Source organism: Myodes glareolus, chromosome 1, assembly GCF_982192425.1.
Source record: "Myodes glareolus chromosome 1, mMyoGla1.1, whole genome shotgun sequence".
Taxonomy (NCBI): domain Eukaryota; kingdom Metazoa; phylum Chordata; class Mammalia; order Rodentia; family Cricetidae; genus Myodes; species Myodes glareolus.
Genome location: NC_142026.1, coordinates 82,924,330 through 82,942,644, shown reverse-complemented (window position 1 = coordinate 82,942,644; position 18,315 = coordinate 82,924,330).

The window sequence follows — 18,315 nt, the reverse complement described above, 5'->3', positions numbered from 1 at the left end:
ATTTCTCTGAAATCTATGAATATGGCACCTCTTTTATTGTGTTAATACCTAGCTTACACACTTTGTAAGAAGGCAAACCAGACTCTCCTGTCTTTCCTGGTCAAATTTAACTACCCTTCCAGACTTTTCAAGTAGGAAATGGAGAGGTTGATTGCTTAAAACCACCTTGGGGAAAAACAATCAATATAGTAGCTGAATCAGGATTACAGATAGTTTTCCAGCTAAATGCATCTGGTTACAGAATCACAAGTAAAACAGTGAAGGAACCAGTGACTGAGTAGAGTGAGGACCAGAAACTCAAGAGAAACGCAGCAAAAGCGTTTTGATTAAGACAGTAAGTTTTATGGCAGTTTTTCTGAGGAGAATATTTAGCAAATTTAAAATTGCCACCAAAAACAAAGAACTCCCATAGCAAATGACCATTTGAGATCACTGAAAGTCTGAAGGTTTAGAAATCGACTATTAGTGAAAGATGGAAGGCAGCAATGAATTTATTAGAGGCCAGAGGAAAAGGGAATTGGAGTTTGTATTGGCAGACAAAGGAGCAGTATTATCTTCTGCAATAAAGTGAGCCAAACAACTGTGTAAATATTGGGCTTGACTTCTCAGATCACCAGGCAGATTGAGAAAGTGCACAAAAGTTTTTCTTTTCTTTCTTTTTTTTAAAAGTTACTTCTAATTAATTATAGGAGAAAAGTAATGGGATACAGAAGAGAATGGTGAGTTTCCCACAGACTAGAGAATTATTTAAAATAGAAAATAACCTCTGGGAGAATAAAACTATTCACATAGCTGATCAGTTGGTTAAGTCAGTGGACGACATTCCTGTATTTCAGAACAGTTATCATTATTTTTGTAGTTTAACCTAAGCAAAAGGGGAACATGACTGGCTATGTACCATGGCCTTTAATAATAGTTTCAAGTCTGAAAAAGAAAGATCAAAAGAGTAATTTTAGAATAGATAAACTTAACAAGCAGTAACTGAGCCAGTTGCCCACAGCCAGTATAGTGAGCCTTTTTAAATGATTAGATGAAAATTCTCATGTCCTTGTTCTGCTTTCAAAATTCCAAGACCTTCATCTAACTTGGAAAAAAATGGGAATTTCTCTACTCTACAAAATACTTACCATTTCATTATTTCTAAAATTTGTTGAAATCATTAACTTCTAAGAAAATGCTGCAAACAAGAGCAGGGAAGGAAGTTGGATGGATAAATCATTGTGTGTTATAGAGGATCAAAATTACGATATTCTGGGTTGAAAAGATGGCTCAACCATTAAAGGCTATGCTGACAAGCAAAATGTACTTGTTATAAAAATATAGATGATACTAAAATCTTGTGTACTGATAATGGGAAATTCAAAATGGTATGCTCCTCACAAAGCTTTTGTTAATATTGGTCTTGGAGTACAACCAGTGTGTGTGTGTGTGTGTGTGTGTGTGTGTGTGTGTGTGTGTGCGCGCGCGCGAGTGTGTGTGCACGTGCACGCGCGCCCAGGCTAACCATGCCCTCTGTCACTGAGTTAGATCCCTATCTTCACTCTCTGACTTTTCTGTTCATTTCCCATCCATGGGGCTAATATGGCAAAACCTATTTTCTAGTATTTCAGCCTTTTGAGTGTTAAAACAATATTTTATTTTCTTCTCAAACCTATGTCTCTGTGATTTCCCTCTTGAATTATAACTGGAATTCTTTCCCTTTAGAAGTCTGATTGATAAGTTTGTCACAGAAAATTAAAAGTACATGCCATGACAGGTAAATTAATTTAATTGTTTGTGTATGTCATATATTTCTTCAATTATTATTTGCATTTCTAAAATAATACTTTTGTATGTCTTAAAATTGGAATGAACATTAATATTTAGTAAGTAAACTGCAATGCATTTCACTTAATATTTAACAAAAATATTTTTGTAAATATTGCATGGATTTATAGCTATTCCTCTATACTTATTTTGTTTATTGTCTTTATTGTGCATCAATTAGACTTCTTTTTAGACCTTGTAGTTCACACGTTACGGTATGAAGGTCATCCACCAGACAAATCCCTCTCTTCCCTCTCATGTTGCTCTTAGGTGTCAATCATGTTTCAAATTTTAATGTTGCCATTGCATGCATTCAGTGGTTTGCATTTTGGAGTAAGTTATTGTGTGCATTATAAAAATTTACATATAAGATTTTTTCGCGTTTATAAAATTAAGATATGCCATTACTCTGAAAAAATCAGGACAGATTGTCTCCTAGTTTATGTAAAGCTTTTAATTACATTTTATATATATTTTCTATATTTACACTATTCCTTCTTCCTTTCTTCCTTTTAACCCCTCCTTTCATCTCCCTCTCAATCTTATGGTTACTTTTTCTTTAAGTATTATTGTTACACAGACACAAACTCTGATGAGTATGTTTAGTATGCTTTTGTGTGTATGTACATCTTATAAGGGCTGATGACTTGGTATTGGAAAAGAAATTAGGGGCCTCTTCCATGGGAGAGGATTGATATTCTCTCTGTCAGAAGTTATAACTGTAGCTCTTAAATTCTCTCACTTTGGGGTGTAATTTCATGGGAATTTCCACCTCCACATGATCATGTCATCTGGTATTGTCATTGTTTTGATCTTATTTAGAGATTTAAAATTATTTTGAGATTTCATGGGCATAGCTTCCCTGCCAAATATAAAAGACACCATTCCATAGCCAACTCTCTAATCCTCTGGTTCTTACACTTCTCTGCCTCTCTCATGCATCTATTTTCTCAGCAATGGAATTGATCATGTTTTATTTTTTGTTATCACAACCACTAACAATATCTGTGGGCAACAGTTAGAAAAACACCATTAAACATGGCAAAACCGTCAAATTTTATCCTTCTGATTTAATCCCACTTGTGTCCCATTGTGGATCATCAAGCACTAAGTCCTTTTGATAAAATTTACTTTCTGGGTACATGCAACTGTAAGCACATGCACATAATCCCTCACAGATGCAGACAAAGGCATAGAAAGAGACAGAGACAGAGACAAAAACAGACATAGATAGAAATAGATACGGATAGAGATGGAGCAAGAAAGAGAGGTTTAAATTTTCAGACTTATGGATTCTAAGCATGTTTATTAAGCTTTATTATCTGACATTATTTATGTTGTTATTTTCTGATTTTAGAAGGGGGAACAATGTTGATTTTCTTTTTGTTTTCACATATATATGTGTTTTAAAAATAAGTCCTTAGCAAAACAGTTAAATTTTCCATATGATTTAATCACATTTGTGTCCCCTTCTGGATCATTGAGCACTAATAGTCTTAGGATAACTTCCACTTGATCTTTTGTTACTTCAGAAGAGTATAAAGCTCTATGGGAGGAATGAGGCTTTACTTTCTTTTTAGTAACAATAGAGGATATGTTACTTAGTTTCAGGAACATCAATTGGGAAAGTATAGCTTTATTTATTTTTTTTACTGTAGTGCATACCCTACCATCCTGGAAATTACGTTCTTTCACAATATATTTATTTTATATCTTTATACATGAATTAAAATTGTAGTTCTCAAGTATTGTATGGCTTAGTGAAAAGCTAAGAAACATTGTAGATAAAATGTCTTTTCATACCTAGCTCTAGAATATGATTTTTGATATTTAAGCTTTGCAATTGTTGTTCCTCCTCTTAGCTTTGTTTGTTTCACAGTGTGCTTCTTCAATGATTCTGTATAATATGCATTTATATTTATTTAGTGTGTATCATGAAAGACTATCCAGTTTTTCCTTTGCTGATAATTTTCAGTTTTCTAGATGCCTTCATCAGTTAAGACGTGTGTCATAAAACCTGCACTAGTCTTTACTTGCTGCCCATGAGACTCACATCTAGCAATAAAAGAGCAAAGCCCTCTTAGGTTACTCTTAGGCAGTCTCTCAGGGAATCATTCTGAATTCTCTTGGCTCCTGTCTTCCAAATCTTCTGTTGGAATGTTTGGATCTCACAACCTTAAGTGCCTGGCGTGAGCAACACGTATATGTGATTTTTGAATAAAAAAATCTTTGGCGACAGACCTTTTATCCATCGAGCTGCATAACAGTCAATAAATTAACAGTATCTTGAATATTGGTCATCATACTGTGAATCGAATTTTAGGGCTGACACTACTGTGGGTCAGGAATTTTTCAAAGACTGTAAATTCAGCATGCATCCTTGATTACCTGCAAGGCTCTGCTCTTTGAAGCCCTCACAGAAACATGGAAAATGAAGTAAAATTTTCCAAGTTTAAATTGCAAAATTCCCATTTTGCAAGTTGAGTTCATTTCCCACAGCCAATGCCTAGTCCTAGCCCTTACTTCATTTCAGAATCTAAGACACGCTGAAGTTCACAGTAACTACTCCTGTTCTTATTGTTTTTCTACATCAGTAGATTTCATGAGAACTCTTGTTATTATTATAAAGTTTTGTGATCACTTACTGTTTAAATGAAACCTAGAAGATGTATCATTCACCACAATCATTTTTATGGTTTTTAATCCTGAAAGTATTCAGAAATCAACATTTCTAATAAGATAGTCTAAAAGTGGACAACTTTCATCACATAGAATGATTCAAATAATTGAATCCTAGGGTCCCTCATTTATGACAGAACAAAATGTAAGAGTTATTATTTAGTTTGCAGCTATTTTTAAATGAGTTTTTAAAATTAGCTATTTTGTTAGTGCAGAGATAATTTAGAATTTTTATGAGGAGTGTTAAAATCATTTCCATAAAAGTTCTGTAGTCATAAAACTTGTCATACTTCCAAGACCGCACTGTCATGAAGTACCTAATCTTGCAAAGCCCTTACTGAATCATGGCAAGTGAAACTGATCAAGTCATTCATTTCCATCAACATAGCCACTGATGCACACCTATACTTAGTGTAAAATTTTTTCAGTAGCCTGTATGTTTTTATTCATTTTGCCTCAATTTTGTATTAACTACTATGTTTTATTTCTGAAAAAAAATTGATAAGATTCTTTGAATAGCTTTCTAACATAGGATAATTTGAGGTAAAGTAGGCTGTAGAATGTTAAAATGTAGAATGTTCAGGAATAATGTTCAGAAATCAGCTTTTAATATTTTAATAACTCCAAGTCACCTAATATTCTTAAAAGGTTCATTTGTTTATTTTAATTGTTTTTGTCCCATGGGTAAACCATCAATATGGGACCCTGTTGTATATAAGACATGTGTTTGTTTTACAACCTCCCAGAAGCTTAGACCTGAAATAACCACACAGAAACTGTATTAATTAAATCACTGCTTGAACCATTAGCTCCAGCTTCTTATTGGCTAACACTTATATCTTAGTTTAACTCAGATTTAGTAATCTGTGTATCACCATGTGGCTTACTGGGTAAAGTTTCGGTGTCTGTCTCCAGTGAGGATACAGGGCTCTGACTCCACCCTTTTTTTTTTCCCAAGCAGTCAGTTTTTTTTTTCCCCGTCTAGCTCTGTTCTGCCCTATTCGGCCATGCCAGTTTCTTTATTAACCAATGATATTCACAACATACGGAGGGAATCACAGATCAGGATACATAACATTTCCAATAGTATTACTGCCTGCAATTTTAACTTCTTATATAATTTGGAGGTCACCAATAAGAGTTTTCATTGATCATGTATGATATAAAGGATTCAAGTGGAAAATGAGAATTCTATGAAGTGCTTGACTCATAATAGTGTACGAAAGTAAAAGTGATGGGACTCTTTACTTATTGATACACAGAAGTGAGTTTCTCTGCACAGATGAAAAACAGTCTTTAGATCCACTTAGCCCAAAGGGTTGGGAACAATTTGTAGGTCTGACTAATAAATAAATCTGGAACTCTGAAGTATAGTGGCACTTTATGTTCATTTGTTAAATGTTTGTAGCTTTACAACTTTTAATTTTTTCAAACATACTTTCTGGATTCCATATTTGATTTATTTGGAAAGATTTGTTAGAAATGCAGGAAGATGCTTACTTTTGTCAACACAGTGCAATTAGCCACTTATTTTTAGAGCTGAATGTTAATGAGTCATTTCATGTTCTTAATTAAAAGTGGCTGAGAATGGCACTGAGCTGTAGAACACAGAGACAAATTAAATACATTTTACCTGATAGTTCATTTGCCCTTTAGATAAATGTTTTAAATGCTGAAATTATGCCCCGAGATTAATACCATAATAAAGAGAATCAAACACAGTACATATAAGATTATTTTTTAAGACAAAGAATCACTTTACATCTTTAAAGAAAGAAATTGAAGAAGACACCTGATGTAGGAGGTCCATCTGTCTATGTGTTACTTTCATTGGTTATTAAAGAGACTGCCTTGTCCTTTGATAGGACAGCAACTTAGATAGGTGAAATAGACAGAACAGAATGCTGGGAGAAAGAAGCAGAGTCAGAGAGCTGCCCTCTCTGACATGAAACTGCCAGGTCAGACATGCTGAATCTTTCCTGGTAAGCCACGACCTCGTGGTGAGATACAGATTGTTAGAAATGGGTTGAATCAATATGTGAGAGCCAATAAGAGGCTGGATGTAATGGGCCAGGAAGTGATTAAAAAATACAGTTTTTGTGTAATTATTTCAGGAATAAGCTAGCTGGGATTTGGGCGAGAATGCAGCCCACCGGTCCTTCATTTTACAGATACCACAAAGTGGAAAGATCTCCCATTCTCTTTAGTAGGCAGAATTAACATAGTAAAAATGGCAATCTTACCAAAAGTGATCTACAGATTCAATGCAATGCCCATCAAAATCCCAGCAAAATACTTCACAGACTAAAAAGAATGGTCTCAACTACATATAGAAAAGCAAAAAACCCTGGATAGCCAAAACAATTCTGTACAATAAAAGAACTTCTAGAGGCATCACAATCCCTGATGCCAAACTCTACTACAGAGCTACAGTATTGACATCTAAAGGGGCTGTACCTGCTTGCATTTCCACAAGCAATGTTCCCTTTTCCCCACAACCTCTCCAGCATAAGTTGTCATCAGTGTTTTTGAACTTGGCCATTCTTACAAGTGTAAGATGGAATCTAAGAGTTGTTTTGATTTGCATTTCTCTGATGACTAAGGATGTTGAACATTTCCTTAAGTGTCTTTCAGTCATTTTAGATTCCTCTGTTGAGAGATCTCTGTTTAGGTCTGTACTCCATTTTTTATTTGATCATGTGTTATTTTGATGACCAATTCCTTGAGTTCTTTTTATATATTTTGGAGATAAGACCTCTGTCTGATGTGGGTAAATGAAGATCTTTTCCCATTCTGTAGGCTGTCATTTTGTCTTGTTGACTGTGTCCTTTGCTTTACAGAAGCTTTTCAGTTTCAGGAGGTCCCATTTATTAATTGTTTCAGTGTCTGTGCTGCTGGGGTTATATTTAGGAAGTGGTCGCTTGTGCTAATGCATTTAAGTGTACTTCCCTCTTTCTCTACTATAATCTTCAGTGTGGATTGCTTTATGTTGATATCTTTGATCCATTTGGAATTGAGTTTTGTGCATGATGATAGATATGGGTCATTTTTCATTCTTCTACATGTTGATACCCAATTAGAACAGCACCATTTGATAATATGCCTTCTTTTTTCCATTTGATATTTTTTGCTTCTTTGTCAAAAATCAGGTGTTTGAAGGAGTGTGGATTAATATTTGGGTCTTCTATTTGGTTCCATTGGTCCTCCTTCCTGTTCTTATGCAAATACCAGGCCCTTGACCTAAGAATGGATAAGGAAAATATGGTACCTTTGCACAATTGAGTACTACACAGCAGAAAAAAATAACGACATCTTAAATTTTGCAGGAAAATGAATGGAGCTAGAAAACATTATTTTGAGTGAGGTAACTTAGACACAGAAAGACAATTATCACATGTACTCAGTCATAGGTGGTTTTTAAACATAAAGCCAAGAAAACCAGCCACAAACAACAAGCCCAGAGAACTTAGACAACAATGAGGACACTAAGTGAGACTTACAGAGATCTAATCTACATGGGAAGCAGAAAGAGACAAGATTCCTGAGTAAATTGGGAGCATGGGGACCTTGGGGGAGGGTTGAAGCAGGGAGGGGAGAGACAGAGCAGGGAGCAGATAAAATATAGAGCTTCATATAAATCAATAAAAATCATCACAAAAAGTTTATATTTACCATCTAATAACTGGAAAATTTGTACAAATCAGTCTTAATTATTTTTCTCTTAATTTTCTTTTATTTACTTTTTGAATCACCTAGATGCTAAGTTGCTTATAATTGGCAGCCTAGTTCATGTTACTTAGCACATTATTTTAATCAGCCATTACTACTTACCTATATAGTTTTGGTATATTAATTTATTTAGCAGTACAGCTTTTTTATATATGTATTATTGTTTTCCACCTTTAACTATATTTGTTACTTTTCTAAACTCAATATAAAAATAAGACAATTAACAGAAAATAATAAAGAAAAAAATTTCAGAATGTGAATTGTGGTTAAGACACAAGATTTAGTATGGATATAGAAGAAACAAGCATACTACTCAGACTTAAAGATAAGTTCTCAGTTTGAAAGATTTCAACAGAAACTCTAAAACAATAAGTTTAATTCTTGTATTGTTGCCCCTTTGTGAAAGGTAGGGTATCATTTTCAAGACCAACATAATTAAAATATGCAATTTGGAAACTCATTGCTGGGAATGTGTGACTGTCATAGAATCTTTAAAAATATAAATGAAGGATGAAATTTAACTTCCGTTATATCACAGATATAAAAGATAAAAGCTCAAACTTGAAAAAGAAGACTATTAGAATTTACATTTAGTCATTTAAATATTCAAAGTGTTGTTTCAATTGTAATCATTATCCTACCATGTATACAACCACTGAAGAACCATATAAGGCTGAAAAGCTATCTTATTGTAAAGGCAGTCTAGGTGAATTTCTGTTGTGATTAAAACTTTGTTTTTCAAAAATTTGCCTATGTCCCAAATGTAGCTTTAACTACAAATTGTTCTGTTCTGCTTGTGCTAAGAATGGCAATCATGTATTTTTTCATAAAGTTGTTTATAACCGTCTTTCAACCTTGCCTTTCCCTAAGCTGAGGTTTGGTACGTCAGCAATGGATGAGAGGAAGACAAAGCAGTTATAGTGCATGAACTGAGTTTTCCAAATCGTGGGAAATAGTTGGGGATATAGTATTAGAACAAAATAAGGAAACCAGCACATGTTTAGAATGAAAAATCTTGGTTTAATTAATTGCTTGTTTTAATTAATTTGGCTATGATGATTTAAGTCAGTGGTTTTTCTCCTCCTGTCTTTGGGATTACCATCATTTTATTACTTTTCATTTTATGATGAAGCACCTTTGAAGTTAAATAATATTGTTGAAATGAGTAAAAAACAAATACAAGATTAAAAACTTTTCTAGATATGTTCAGGAAATATTTATCAAAAAATATTATAATCGATGTTTCCATGGGTTGGATTTTGAAACCATCGATTTACACTCACCAAATGCCTTTTATTTGATGTAGCAGTGTCATGTATTATTATTTTTATTTCTTTTAATAAAAAAGATTTCTTCCTTGAGTTATGAAACTGTTTCTGTGCTTGACAGTCCATTATTAGCCATGATGCTACCCAAGCCGTATAAAACAAACAGTTTGCTTCCATACTGTTATGAGTAGAGAAAAGTAAAAGATGAGTCTTTAATCCATTGGAACCTTTTATTTGGAATGCATCACATAGCAGAGAAAAAAATCATATAGATCTCAAAGAATTGATAATGTCTGTGCCCTCCAGTTGAGAGTCAGTGTCTAACTTTGAAGCACTGACGTTGTCCATAAGATATTGGAAGAATGAACCATGCAGAGATAACTACATGGAAATTCACTGAAAAACACAGTACAAACATGCACAAGATACAAAGAAATAGTGAAACTTGGTGTGGCACATCTGAAGCCTCTAATGCAGAAATGGAAAATGAATAGGCGTGCACAGAGGGTGTACAAAATTGGAAGCTACAGTACTAACCAAAACAAATGCCAGATAATCACAGAAAAGTTATTCTAGGAGCCTTCCACTATTAGATGAAATCACCAATCAAAAAAAATTTATCTTACCAAATTATTTTACGAAGTTTGAAAACAGAAATGACAATATTGTTTTGAAAATGTAAAAATTACCTTAAATGAAAAAATTGCAACCTAAAAATGTTGCAGAATACCCCTCATAAGTTTCCTGACTAGATCCTTATGATTTTAAATATGTATATTGAAAAAGAATACAACTCAAACCCAATGACATAAACTTGAAAGTAACAATTTTCCCCTCCTACCTCTCATCACTAGTTGAATTCACTCCAACTCTGGGTTAGAATTCCATTTTTCAGGTGCAGACCACACCAGTCTGAGGAGAAGACTTGATCCACGTGGGTAAAGATCATACCAGTCAGAAGAATAGGCGCAGAACAAAGCAGTCAGAAAAACACTCCACATCACTCAGAAGAACAGAGAACTATCTGATCAATCTAACCACCAGAAGACCAGCACCAAACTTGAGCAGAGACTTGCTATATGATCAGAGGTCACATCAGCTACTAGAAATTCAGGGCTCAAAGAGTAGAAGACCAAAAAGGAAGAGAAATCAGGAAACAAACACCCATCCATCAAAGACAAACTCAGAAATCAGGACTTAGACATATAATCATCTCCAAATCAGATGTCTAAACATCAGTGTTAAAATGCAATAAGCAACAGAAAGGGTAATATGGCACCACCAAATCTGAATATTCCAAGCAACCAAAGCACAAGAAAACAAGGTTAAAAAACCTTTATGAAGATGATAATAGTTCTTAAAGAGGAAATGAAAAACTCCCAACTAGAAATTAAGAAAAAGACAACCGAAAATAATTGGGAGAAATCAATAAATCCCTTAAATAATATTACAAAACCCAAGAAAAGACGAGCAGATGGAGGAAAATATTCAAGACCTAAGAATAAAAAAAAAAAACAACGCTAAAGAATACAAACAAAGAGAATTCTGGAAATGTAAAATTTGAATAAGTAATGAGGAACTACAGATGAAAGCATCACCGACAGAAAACAAGCAATGTCAAACAAAAATCTCAGACATTAACGATATTCTAGAAGTAGATTCATTGGTCAATGAAAATGTTAAATCTAAAGTCACCTAACAAAATAAATCAAGAAAACCTGGGACAATATGAAAAGACCAAGCCCAAAAATATTAAGAATAGAAGAAGAGAAGAATTCTAACTCAAAGACCTCAAAACTAAATTCAATAAAATAATAGATGAAAAATTTCCCAACCTAAAAAAGGAAGGACATACCCATAAAGGTACAAGACACTTATATAACACCAAATAGATTAGATCATAAAAAATTATCAATGCCACATAATAACCAAAAGACTAGACATACTGAATAAAGAAATAATATTAAAAGCTTCAGGGAAAAGGTCAATTAACCTACAAACGCATATGTGTCAGAATTTAACCCAATTTCTCAGGTGGAGACTCTCTCAGCCAAAAAGACCGGGAAATATGTTTTGCAGATTCTAAGAGATACCAGATGCCAGTCTAGACTACTCTACCCAAAAAGCTTTCAATCACCGTAAATGGAGAAAACAAGATATTCGACAACAAAGAAATTTAAACAATATCTAGCAAAAAGTCTAGTCTTACAAAAAATACTAGAAGACAAACTTCAACCAGAAAAAATTAACTACAAACATAAAAAAGGAAATAAAAAATTCTACACCAGCAAAATCCAAAGAAGGAAAGCATACACACACACACACAAACATACCCCAATATCAACAACAAAATTTAACAGAAATTAGCAACCATTGGTCATTAGTTTCAATATTAAAGAACTCAACTTCCTAATAAAAAGACACAAGCTAACAGAATAAAAATGTAAATAAGATTCATTCTTCTACTGCATACAAGAAACACACCTCAACATCAAAAACAGAAATGACCTCAGAGTAAAGGGTTGGAAAAAGATTAAAATAAACAAAAGCAAACAAACAAAAATGTACTTAAGACACAAGCTGCTGTAGCTATCTTAATATCTAACAAAACGGACTTCAATTCAAAATTAATCAAAAGAGATGAAGAAGGATATTTCACACTCATGAAAGGAAAGTGAATCAAGATGATGGCTCAAGTCTGAATATCTACACCCCAAAAGTAAGAGTACTCACATGTGTAAAAGAAATATTACTAAAGTTTAAATTATACATCAAAATTAGTCATTACTATTGGGAGACTTTAATACTTCATTTTTAACGATGCACAGGTCATCCATACAGAAAATAGAGAAATAATGGCATTAACAGACATCATCACTCAAATGAATCTAAAATATACTACAGAATATTTCACCCACACACAAAATAATGTATTTTTCAACAACTGATGGAAATTTCTCCAAAATCGACCACATGCTCCATCACAAAATGAGTCTTAAGAAATACAAAAAAAGTTGAACTAAGCCCCTGTATCTTGTCAGGCCAACATGAATCAAAGGTAGACTCCCAGAACAATAGAAACCAAAGAAAACTTAAAAACTCACAGATACTGTATGAGTATCTACTGAATTATTATTTGATCAAGCAAGAAATAAAGTTATTAAAGACTTCCTAGAATTCAGTGAATGTGAATGTAACATACACAAATTTATGGGACACAATGAAAGTGGCGTTAAGCAGAAAGTTCATATCACTAAGTGCCTTCATGAAGAATTTGGAGAGATTCATACTAGTGACTTAACAGCCCACCTGAAAGCTCCAGAACAAAGAAGAAACAAACACACCCAGTAGGAGAAGATGGAAGGAAATAATCAAACTGAGGACTGAAATTACTAAGAAGAAATAGAAAGAATGAGGAAAATAGAATCAATGAAACAAAGTTAGGTTTTTTGAAAAAAATTAATAGATTAGACGAAACTGTATTCAAATTAAATAAAAGGCAGAGAGAGAATATCCAAATTAAAAATATCAGAAATGAAAAACATACAGGACAACAGGCACTGAGATAATTCAGAGAAATATTAGGACACTTTAAAAACCTTTACTTGAAAAAAATGGAAAATCTAAAAGAAATGAACAATTTTCTGGATATATACCTCATACCAAAATTAAATAAGGCACTAAGATCAACAATTAATAAATGAGACCTCATGAATCCATAAAGTTTTGGTTAGGCAAATAGCAGCAACAATAGCAGCAGCAACAACAACAACAACAAAAACCCAAAAACAAAAATAAAAAATAATAAAACAAAACAAAAAGCCAAAAAAATCCAAAACATCATCACGAAAACAATATGTCCATCCGTCCTCCATCCCACCCATCCCATTCCCCCAAGCTATCCCGAATCCTCCCCTTCTCCCTTCTCGCTACCCATCACCCCTTACATCCACCCCCTATCCCTGCCTCGTGCACCCAAGTTTGCCTGGCAATCTTGTCTTCTTCTTATTTAACTTCTCTTGGATCACGGATTATAGGCTCAAAGACCTTTAATTTTCCGTCCACCCACTGAGACAGTGGGACTGATCTAATGGGAGCTCACCAAGGGCAGCTGGATGGACCTGGAGTGATGGAGCATGTGATCAAAATGGACACTGTGAACGTGGCTGGCAATGAAGGCTGACTGAGAAGCCAAGGACAATGGCACTGGGATTTTATCCTACTGCAGGGACTGACTTTGTGGGACCCTGGTTTGTTTGGATGCTCACCTTTATAGACCTGTATGGAGAGGGAAGGACCTTGGACTTCCCATGGGGCAGGGAACCCTGACTACTCTTAAGACTGGAGAGGGAAGGAAAGGTGGGGAGAGGGAGGGAAAGGGGAGGCGAGGAAGAGGTGGAAATTTTTAATAAATAAGTAAATAAATTTAAAAAAAGAAAAAAAAAAGAAAACAAAATGTCAGCCTACAGAATGGGAAAACACCTTCACCAACACCACATCTGACAGAATGCTGATTTCCAAAATATATAAAGAACTCAAGAAAGGAGACATAAGAAAAAACAAAACTAAATAATCTATTTTAAAAATTGGGTACAGATATAAACGCAGAATTCTTAACAGAAGAACTTCAAATAGCCAAGAAACACTTAATGGAATATTCATTATCAATAGCTATCAGGGAAATGCAAAATACAAGGGCTCAGATTTCGTCTTACACCTGTCAGAGTGGTTAAGATCAGAAACATAAATGACAGCTAATGTTGGATAGGATGTAGAGTAAGATCAATAATCCTCCATTGCTTATGAGTGTGCAAACTTGAATAGCAACTTTGGAAATCAGTATGTTGGTTTCTTAGAATACTGGGAATCCAACTACCAGAAAACAATAATATACTACCTGTACTACTCCTGGCATATATGCAAAATATGCTCATACAAACCACAAAGACAATAGCTCAACTATGCTCATAGCAGCTGTATTCAAAATAGTCAGAAACTGAAAATAACCTAGATATTCATTAACTGAAGAATAAATAAAGAAAATGTGGTACATTTAGACAACAAAGTATTTCTCAGCTGTTAAAATCAGTGCCATCATGAAATTATCAGGCAAATGGATAGAACTAAAAAAAATAATAATCTTCCTGAGTGAAGCAACCCAGTCCCCGAAAGATAAAAATGGCACCTACTACTAATAAGTGCATATTAGCCGTAATTTAAAGGATAACCATACTATAATCTTCAGATCCAGGGAGACTAAGTAAAAGGAGGGCTCAAGTGGAAACAGATGCAGGGACCCAAAGCCAAATGTTAGGTTGAGCTCTAGTAATCCTTTTGTGTAGGTTGTGTTGTTTGATATTTTGCTTATGTTATAACAAATAAAGCTTGACTGGATTTTAGAGGGTGCAGCTAGCCACTAATTAACTCTTGTGAGAAGGCCACTTGTTGGTTTTCAGCTGCTTAGCCATGAAATAATCACACAGAAACTATAGTATTTAAATATAAATATATATTCGCTGTAGCTTCTTATTAGGTAACTCTTCCATCTTATTTTAATCCATCTCCATTAATCTGTGCATCAGCACGAGATGTTGTGACCTACCAGCAATGCTTCAGTCCATCTCTCTCTAGTGGCAACTCCATGTTTTCTCTCTGACTCAGCCCTTCTTTCCCCCAGCATTCAGTTTAGTTTTCCCTGCTTATCAAAATTCTGTCTTATCAACAGGACAAGGTAGTTTCTTTATTCACCAATGATATTTACAGCATACAGACGGAAATCCCTCATCAGTTATGGGTATAGAAGTCAGGTAGTGGCGGCACTTTAATCCCAGCACACTCGAGGTGGAGACAAGAAATGATATCATGGGGTACAGACTGATCTCAGGTTTTTGAACTGCAGAGAAAAATAGTGACACCTTGAAATTTTCAGGCAAATGGATAGAGGTAGAAAACTGAGTGAGGTAACCCTGACTAATAAGGATAATGCTTCAGAGCTTTTACATTCTGAGAATAGGCTACGAGCCCCAGCACTACGATAGGTGTCCATCTGCTTCTTAGAATAAGGTCAAACTGCAAATGATCAATTCTTTTCTGAGTGAGTAAAGTCTGGGCACCCCAGGAAGCTTCAAGTGTACCACTATGGAGAGTCCCCCCAACCTCCTTTCCTCTGTATTACATTATGATTGAATGAAGATCTGGAATTGCCTCTTCTTTGGCTTTTTCCTTTAAAACTGTCTGCTGCCCCTGCCTCAGGGTTGCTGTTTGGAGATTGAATCCTGCTCCCCCATCCACATCAGTTTTTATAAATAAAACACTTTGTTTGCTGAAACCCAGTCTTTTTCAGGTGAATTATTCCACGATTCTCAGAACCTAACAGTGGGAACCAGTGGGGTCAAGGACATCACAAGAAATGCGAAAGAATCAACTAACCTGGGCTCAACTCATAGAAGAACTTCCCTTTTCTGAAGAGAAATGGAGGAGGAGTGGATTGGAGAAGGGTGCAAAGGGGAAGTGGAAAATTGTTGGAGGAACTTTAAGGAGAGGAAGGAAGAAAACTAAGGTTGGTATTTTAAATAAATACATTTTAAAAAGAACAGAACAGATTAACCTTTCTCCAAGTTAAAAAAAATGGCAAAAACATCAAAAAATCAGAATAAAAAACAACCACTCAATTAAAAATGCTAAATAGAAAATCACTATTCAAGCTAAAAGAAAAAATACTGGGAATGTAAAATATTAAAAATTTATCGAAATATTTTAAAATTTATTTAATTTTATATGTAACTGACTTAGATACTTTTCTATTGTTGCGATAAGACACCACAACCAAAGCAAGTTTGGGAAGAGTTTATTTGGGTCTTACAGTTTTGGAGGATGAGTCCATGACCATTAAGTTGCACTAACCAGTAGCAGGGATCCAGGTATGGTGTTAGAAGAGTTTCTGAGGGCTTGCATCTTGTTCTAAAATTGGAAACACATAGTGTACACAGGAAACAACATAAATCTTTTGAAACCACAAAGTCAGTGACACTTCCAACAAGGCCATACTTCCTAGTTCTACCAAAACAGCTGCTCCAACTCGAGAGTAAGTGTTCAAATATATGTACTTAGAGGCAATTCTCATTTAAAACAATTTTAAGTTTTTGCAAGTTTTACTGATGGGATCTTTTTTATTTTTATATTAAAATTAGTTACCAAATCACAATAGTAGCAAAACAAACAAAGAGGAAGAAAATGATAATCACAGGACCAACAAAAATGTCATTTGACCCAGACCATTATTCTGCATAATAAAACTTTCATTAAAAAACTGAATAGCTATGAAATCTCAAACAGGCCTAATTAGAAAGCTGTTTAATGACAAATTATGAAACCCTTCATCTGGTGGTAGAAAATAGAATGGGGATACTTCAGCTATTGCCTCGGCCACCCAGTTAGTAACATAGGGCCAAGGAAAATCTGAAAGCTCTGTTTGAAATGAATGTGAAAAATTAATTTTGTCAATAGAATGCAAAGAAAATATTCAAGAAATCTGTAAAGCATGCTGTGATAACTAGTGAATGACAGAATCAATACAAATTAGTGTGTGAGATGAAGGCTTGGTAGAAAACGTGCTTATCATGCAACATGAGGACTAATTGACAATGGACTACCCCAAAACTCACATCAATGTAACCTTCCTATATCCTAGAAATCAGCAAACTGGCACAGACAGTAACTCTGGCAAGATGGCTGATCAGTCGAGCCTAAACAGGAAGTACCTATGGAGAGAAGACACATCAATAATGTAGCAAGCCATCAAGGCATACAACCAATCTCAAACTGTGGTCTCCACAAACACTCATAAATGCGTGCTCACACAGGTATAGCACATATACATAGTGAAAAAATTGTCAGAAAATTTAATTTTTAAAAAATACATGCAATTTCTATATGCCCAAAAGAAAAAGCAGGGCAATAATCTTTAATTTTTTAAAATACAAAGACAAAATATAATAAGAAGGTAAAACCCTTGATCTATAAAGCTTAAAAATCATTTATAAATTAAATTAATTTAAATAATCTACTTTTGTCCACTCTTAAAAATAAACTCTGTACACATTGATTGGATTTTATTTAATATACTACATTGGAAATCTTGATGGGCTCTTTTAGAGATTTGAGATGGTTATTGTAAAATTAATTTTAAAACCTGAAAGACCCAGCCTGCATTAAAAATCTTGTGAAAGAATTCCCATATAAGTGGAGTATTGATCATAAAAATAAACAAAAAGACAACTCAAGATAGAAAACAAATACTTTCTCTAATGGTGTAGGAACAACTGAAAACATTATGGGAGTGAAGTCAATATTAATTTCCAGGTCATTTTAATGGTGAACAGCCATAAGCTAATGTCAGAAATAAAATATAAACGTTAGGAAACCCTAGCATACTATTTTCACTATTAGGCAACTATTTCTTTGTACTATTTAGAATACTTTAAAGATTTAATTATTTAAAGGTATAACTTTGAAGTTTTTAAACTTTCAGTAGATACAAATTTTATTCATCAAGATCATAAAATAGAAAAGCACAACTTCAAGCTGCAGAGTAGAAAAAAAATAGTCACCAAGCTTGAGGATGACAATGAAAGAGTGGTGCACAATGATCTCCTGGAAATCATTAAAATAATACAAGCATTTGAAATAGAGAAGCATTTCAAAGAGGACAAAAAATATAAAAATATTTTTTTAAAGTTAGGAAATGTGCTTCTAGAAGAAAACTTCACTGGAAATACCAGTGAAAAATATCAGCTGTTAACTCTGTCACAAAAGCCCATTTTACATACATAGG